Genomic DNA, 7,202 nt, shown 5'->3' on the forward strand with positions numbered 1-7,202 from the left:
AATAAAGCTTGATATTGGTGAAAATAGTATGAATGTAGACATTACCAAATATCGAGGTATGATCATATCACTTTTATACTTAATTGCTAGCAGACATGATATTATGTTTTGTGCATGTTTTCGTCAAACTTGCCTTAAAGAATCACATGTTAGTGTCGTAAAACACATTTTTTTTTTATTATTTTCATGTTATTATAGATTTAGGGTTGTGGTATTCAAAAAAAAGTAGTTGAGTCTAATAAGCTATTCGAATACGAACTTTACCGAATGTAAAGTTAATAGAAAAAGTACTAATAGATTGTGAAGAGAAGATCATATTACCTCTTTATGTCTTGGCTACAATGAAGCCATGATTCTTTTAGGGTTTTTTTTTTTTTTTTAATGTAATCTTAATTTTTATATTTTAGGACCCGATGGTGATGGTTTCCTAAAAAACTGCTCACTTCTTATGAACAAAATCATACAAATAAATTAACAAAATATTGTTTCCTTCTCATACTCAATCAACAATTTCATTCCATACAAATCAGTGAGATAGAAATTTCATAAATTCAATACTCTTTTTGTCAAACATGTGCATATATTGAAATTTAAATATGATTTTTTTTATTTCCTTGCATCGTTGCGGTCGGATAATTGGGCATTGAGTATCCTTGACTATTAATTATATTGTATTGTGTTAAATTGTATTGCGAGTCTTCAGTGGCATTTGCATAAACAAAAACATATTATATTTAATTCCATTCATTGGCTCATTGAATTCAAAAGAATTTATTAGTTAAAAAAATATATATATAACAAAAAGATTTAATCTCAAAAACAACTAACAATAATGTCATGCAGATATAGTTACCTTTCAAGCCGGTTAAATCAAGATGGGAGAGAGCACTCACTCCTTCACGTTTGTCATTTGCTCCAGACCGAAATCCTAGCAGATAGATAGCCTAATTATGACTGGCATTGTTTTTTTTTAATTAACGTGAGTGTTCGGGGTATCTTGTATACATCTTAACTAATTTTATAAATTATAAAGTTAATAATTATGTAAGTTTTCGGTGATTATGAGAAGACTCGGACTGTAATAATTAGAAAGCGAACTCAAGACGTGATGAATTGAAAATCAACTTCGTTTTTGTTAAGACGGGAAGAAGTGATTGGTGAGGCGTAAAGATAAGCACGAGTATGAAAGTGCTTATGCCACCAAAGAACTTCAGATCTTATGGATTTGCATTTGCATGTATTAAATACCAGATAAAATAGCTCTTGTCTGCAATGAAATTTGAACGCATCTTGATCCATGGATACCAATCCCTTTTGGTTCAATAACATCCTTTCGTTTTTTTTTTTTTGTTTCTTGTTGAGATCTGCTAAATTTCTGCAGATTGTGATATCCTCAAAACTGTCCTTTTCCTCTAGTTGCCTTTGCCACTCACCGCCATCGGATCTTGAAGCCTGGAATTTCTTTTTGAAACTTGGATTTCTTAAATATTAAACACACACACATGACACAACCAGCCAACTTACACCATAAATATTACAGTACTAAAATCTATACTGAGACAAAATTCACCCCAGATATTCCATGGAGCAAAAATAATCATCACTTACCTTCAAACTTTATTTCCTCCCTCCCTCCCTCAACAAACCTATTTCCTTTTTTCCTTCCTCTCTCAGTTATAACAACAAAAAAAGCATTGAACTTTCTGTCCTTTTCTGTCCCTCTCTTTTTCTCCGTGTGTGTTCCACTCATGGAACGTGCAAGGAGGCCAGCTAATCGGGCCATCTTGAAAAGGCTGGTTAATGGATCAAAGCAAAGCCACAACCAGGCCATAAATGAATCATCTTTGTTAAATTCTTCATCTTCTGTATCATGCACTCCTTCTAGGTATCTTTCCTCATTGTCATCATTTGGCTCTACACGTCCTAGATCAGGTTTATTTCCTGGAAACGAAAATAGTATATCCCATAATGTTGCTGCTGTTTCTGCTGGTTATTATGGTGTTGGGTCCCAGATAAGATCCATTTCGGTTGAATCTTTGAAACCAAATGACCATTTCCCTCGCCGCCATAACTGAGCCACCCCAGAAGAACAAACCAAAATGGCTGAATTATGTGGCTTTGATACACTTGATTCATTGATAGATGCAACTGTGCCTAAATCGATTAGACTTGATTCTATGAAGTTCTCAAAGTTTGATGGAGGGTTAACTGAGAGCCAAATGATTGAACATATGAAATACTTGGCATCAAAGAATAAGGTTTTCAAGTCCTATATTGGGATGGGATATTATGACACTCAAGTTCCCCCCGTCATTTTGAGGAATATAATGGAGAATCCAGCTTGGTATACGCAATACACACGTACCAAGCTGAGATATCTCAGGGTAGATTGGAGTCTTTGCTCAATTACCAAAACCATGATTACGGATCTTACTGGATTGCCTATGTCAAACGCTTCATTGCTTGATGAAGGGACTGCGGCTGCAGAGGCAATGACTATATTCTTAAGGGAAAGAAAAAGACTTTTATTATTGCTAACAATTGCCACCCTCAAACTATTGATATTTGCAAGACTAGAGCTGGTGGTTTCAATCTTAAGGTAGTCACCACAGATCTTAAGGATATTGATTATAAATCTGGGGATGTTTGTGGTGTCTTAGTTTAGTATCCAGGGACTGAGGGTGGAGTTTTGGATTATGGGGAGTTTATAAAGAATGCTCATGCTCGTGGAGTTAAGGTTGTTATGGCATCGGATTTGTTGGCGTTGACGATGTTGAAACCTCCCGGTGAACTGGGCGCAGATATCGTTGTTGGTTCGGCTCAGAGGTTTGGTGTTCTAATGGGGTATCGGGGTCCTCATGCAGCATTTTTGGCTACCTCACAAGAGTACAAGAGGATGATGCCTGGTAGAATTATTGGTGTTAGTGTTGACTCTTCGGGAAAGCCTGCTCTGCGTATGGCAATGCAAACTAGGGAGCAGCATATTCGCAGGGACAAGACTACCAGCAACATCTGTACGTACTGCTCAAGTAAGAAATTACTGTTTATACTGTTCTTTTTTTGTTTAATATTTTGAGAAATGCTTGTATAGAGTAATGAAACTTATTAAGTTGCCCTGTCTTTGACGAAGTTACGAGACAGAGTGTGCCTAGCTCATAATCATTGGCCCTTTGCACATTTAGTAAGCTGGTTGTTCTTTGGTTAAAAGGAATCTCTTGTTTTGTTTAGGCTTTGCTTGCAAACATGGCTGCAATGTATGCTGTCTATCATGGACCTGGAGGCCTTAAAACCATTGCCCAAAGGGTCCATGGTCTTGCTGGAGCGTTTGCTGTTGGACTGAAGAAACTTGGGACAGTTGAAGTACAGGGCCTTCCCTTCTTTGACACTGTGAAGGTTAAGTGTGTTGATGTAACTGCAATTGTTGATGCTGCTTACAAAAGCGAGATAAATTTGAGAGTTATAGATGCAAACACTGTAAGTGTGATCCCATCTGTTGTGTAATTTGACTAATACTCTATGTCATGCAATTATGAGAACATGGTTTGCTTTCAGATTACCGTTTCCTTTGATGAAACAACCACCTTAGAGGATGTTGATAAACTTTTCAAAGTTTTTGCTAGTGGAAAGCCTGTGAGTACTACTCTGCTACTGCATGTTTCTATTAAGGTTGTTACCATAAATCATAATCTTGAAAATAATATTATGCACTTCTTTCTTTCAAATGTCAGGTCCCTTTCACAGCTGCATCTCTGGCACCAGAGGTTCAGAATGTGATCCCATCTGGACTAACAAGGGAGAGCCCTTATCTGGCTCATCCAATCTTCAACCTGTATAGACTATTCCTCAAAATCTGAACTACTCTGGGTTATTATTTGGAAGCCACTCTGATTTCTGTTTGATTTTATCAGGTACCATACCGAGCATGAGCTGCTCAGGTATTTGCATAGACTGAAATCAAAAGATCTTTCTTTGTGCCACAGTATGATTCCACTAGGATCTTTTACAATGAAATTGAATGCTACAAGTGAAATGATGCCAGTGATATTTCCTAATTTCACTGATATTCACCCTTTTGCGTCAAGTGAACATTCTCAAGGTTACCAGGTAGATAGTTGCACATGTTACTTAAAAAGAAATTTGAGAGATATGCTATGCTAAGGATGGTCCTGGCATGGAGGGGGTGGTCCTGGCATGGGCCCTGTTGGTGTGAAGAAGCACTTAGCACCATACCTACCTTCACAGCCTGTGGTAACTACCTCCTTCACCGCGAACAACTTCATCCGTATCTTCAGACTTGTTTTTAGCTTCTAACTAAGGATGACGTGACACTGATCGGAGAAATGCTTCCTTAATTTTTATTGGACTTAAGATATGCATGAAGAAACTATTTTCATTCTTTATTGCATCCAGCATCATCCAGCTGGTAATTGGAAGATGCTGCTTGAAATTGGAGCAAATCATTTCTTCTTTTTGTGAAGTCATATTGTTTGATCTGTTTTAAGTAGTCATCACTCGCGTTGTATGTTTTTTTATGGAATTATTACTGTCAAATGTCTTCGTCATCATGTTTTCATTGTTCAGTTTTTAATTTCTTTGTCATTGTTCTGTATCTATCCACAGGTGGTATACCAGCCCCCGAACAATCTCAGCCACTTGGCACCATTTCAGCTGCGCCTTGGGGCTCTGCACTAATCTTGCCAGTATCATACACTTACATAGCAATGATGGGTTCTAAGGGCCTAACTGATGCTTCAAAGATTGCTATACTGAACGCAAACTACATGGTAAAGCGTCTGGAGGTAATCAATCTTTCCTTGATTCGCTTTCTTGCTGTTGAGATTAATTTATAAGTATTTTTACTCTCTGATTTCTTTGTTATTGGTTTGCTTCTTAGAATTACTACCCCATTCTTTTCCGCGGTGTCAATGGAACAGTTGCCCATGAATTCATTGTGGACTTGAGAGGCTTTAAGGTAGTTGTTGTTATTACATGTCTGTGTTTTAGTTATTCCCCTTCTGAAATGAAGCGAGTAATCGAAAACATTCGTTTTGCAGAACACTGCTGGCATTGGGCCTGAAGATGTAGCCTAACGTCTTATGGACTAGGGATTTCATGCACCTACAATGTCATGGCCAGTTCCAGGAACACTTATGATTGAGCCCACTGAGAGTGAAAGCAAGGTAATATCTGGAGAGGATTCCTCGCCTTTTTTCATAACCCAATCCCGTCCCGCCTCTCCCTTTCTCACATACTGAGTTCCAATCGTATTTGACATCTTTTGCAGGCAGAGTTAGACAGGTTCTGTGTTGCACTTATCTCCATTAGGGAAGAAATTGCAGAGATTGAGAAAGAAAAAGCTGATATCCACAACAACGTCCTTAAGGTGAAGTTGCCTGTTGTTTTCCTGCTGTACCCTAGAAAGCACAAAGAGCATCTTTAGTTTGATTTTTTCTACCTGCATTATATTGATTCATTTTGGCATCTGTTGTTATTCATCGATTTTGGAGTGATTGTGGAAATCTAATGCAGGGAGCTCCTCATCCACCATCTTTGGTCATGGGAGATGCATGGACAAAACCATATTCTCGGGAATATGCAGCCTTCTCTGCTTCTTGTCTCCGTGTTGCCAAGTTCTGGCCTAGCTCAGGTATGCATGCCCACCTTACTGTTTACTTGCTTCAAACTTCCCATTTTATCATCCTTACATTCAGTTGCCTTCTTTAATCTTATCCTTTCCATTGCTTGCTTTCTTTCTGCATGAATTAAGTTTACTTTCGTTTCTGATAAACTGTTTGTCACGTGAACTATACAGTCCATAAATTGTTATTATTTTCTTAGTTTTACAGTTGTTTATTTTATCAACTAACTTCAAGAACATAATAACCCGAATCCAGCATACTGGCAAGTCCATCATCTGCCAATTATCTGATCGATACTTCTTTGGTGCTGTTCTATCAGGTCGTGTTGACAATGTTTATGGTGACCGCAACCTTATCTGCACCCTTCTGGCAGTATCACAGGTTGTTGAAGAACAGGCTGCAGCTACTGCTTAATCTTCATTTCCTCATTATGCGATGCAAGATTGCTCCACGGACACCAAAGTCGACCCTATCTGCTCTTCCTCTGTAAATAAATTCATATGCTCATTATTGCAGCTGGTGAAATTCGTTTCTCGATATACTGGTGACCAGCTGCTCTAATAACAATGGTGTTGCTCATTGCAACTCAACTTTGTAATTATCATTGCTCCCTCTCTAATGAAAAAACAAACATTTACAGAGCTTGTCAAATTAAAAGACACTGCCTTGCCAATGCAAAGCGGAGTTCATCATGCAATCGGAACTACCTATTGCATGCACTATAGTCTGGTAACTTTTCGCTATCGAACCCCTTCTGTCAGCCTGGAAATGGGATTCCAAGAAGAAAATGTGTATGCCATTCAAAAGGTTACACATACTGAATTTTATTTTCTCCGTAAGTCTAACCTGTCTTCATTGTTGTTGCATTGCATCACAGCATACAACCGCATAGCATTTAGAGTTATCACCATAACATGTTCAAAAAATAAATTTATAGTGGACAAATTCAACCCCAACCAAAAACCAATCCAATAAGTGTAAATTTAAGTCAGCAAGAAAACCAACAAGTTAGTAACAAAAATATTGATAGATCATTGTTCATTTGGATTTTAGAGAGGCGGAAACTAGAGGTGGAGGCTGCCGACGCTAAAGATTGGCAGATCAGGGCGATAGAGACTGGAGATAAAGGGTGTCAGTGTCTTCGGTTTTGGACGAACCGACTTTAGAGGTGGATCCTGATGAAGCCCTTGACCAACTTAAGAAAATAAGTATTGATTTGGTACCACACCGAGCAGCCAACTGAATTTACTGGCAGCGACAACTGTCAAGCTCAGAAAAATAGAACCACGGGAGAGAACAAGAGAGAGAAGGGGGGAGGTGGAGGTGGAGGTGGAGGTGGCTGTGCTCAGTAGTTATTTAGGGTTAGGTGAAACTTCCTTTTATACATATTTTTTACTTTTAATTCAAGTTTGGTTGAACTGATTCAGTTCAATCGTTTTTAAATTTTTTAAATTAAAATCAAAATAGACCAAATATTTTATTATTATTTTTTGAGTCGGTTTGTTTGGATTTTTTTTTTTATTTTGGTTTAGTTTTTAAATTATTTTTTATTAGTTTTTTTAA

At 37.8% G+C, this 7,202-nt stretch overlaps 1 pseudogene; it reads left to right on the plus strand.

Moving 5' to 3' along the window:
* Positions 1–1,471: 1,471 nt before the first annotated feature.
* Positions 1,472–6,280, plus strand: LOC18107607 (glycine dehydrogenase (decarboxylating), mitochondrial-like; annotated as a pseudogene).
* Positions 6,281–7,202: the final 922 nt, after the last annotated feature.

Source organism: Populus trichocarpa, chromosome 18, assembly GCF_000002775.5.
Source record: "Populus trichocarpa isolate Nisqually-1 chromosome 18, P.trichocarpa_v4.1, whole genome shotgun sequence".
In the NCBI taxonomy this organism is placed as follows: Eukaryota; Viridiplantae; Streptophyta; class Magnoliopsida; order Malpighiales; family Salicaceae; genus Populus; species Populus trichocarpa.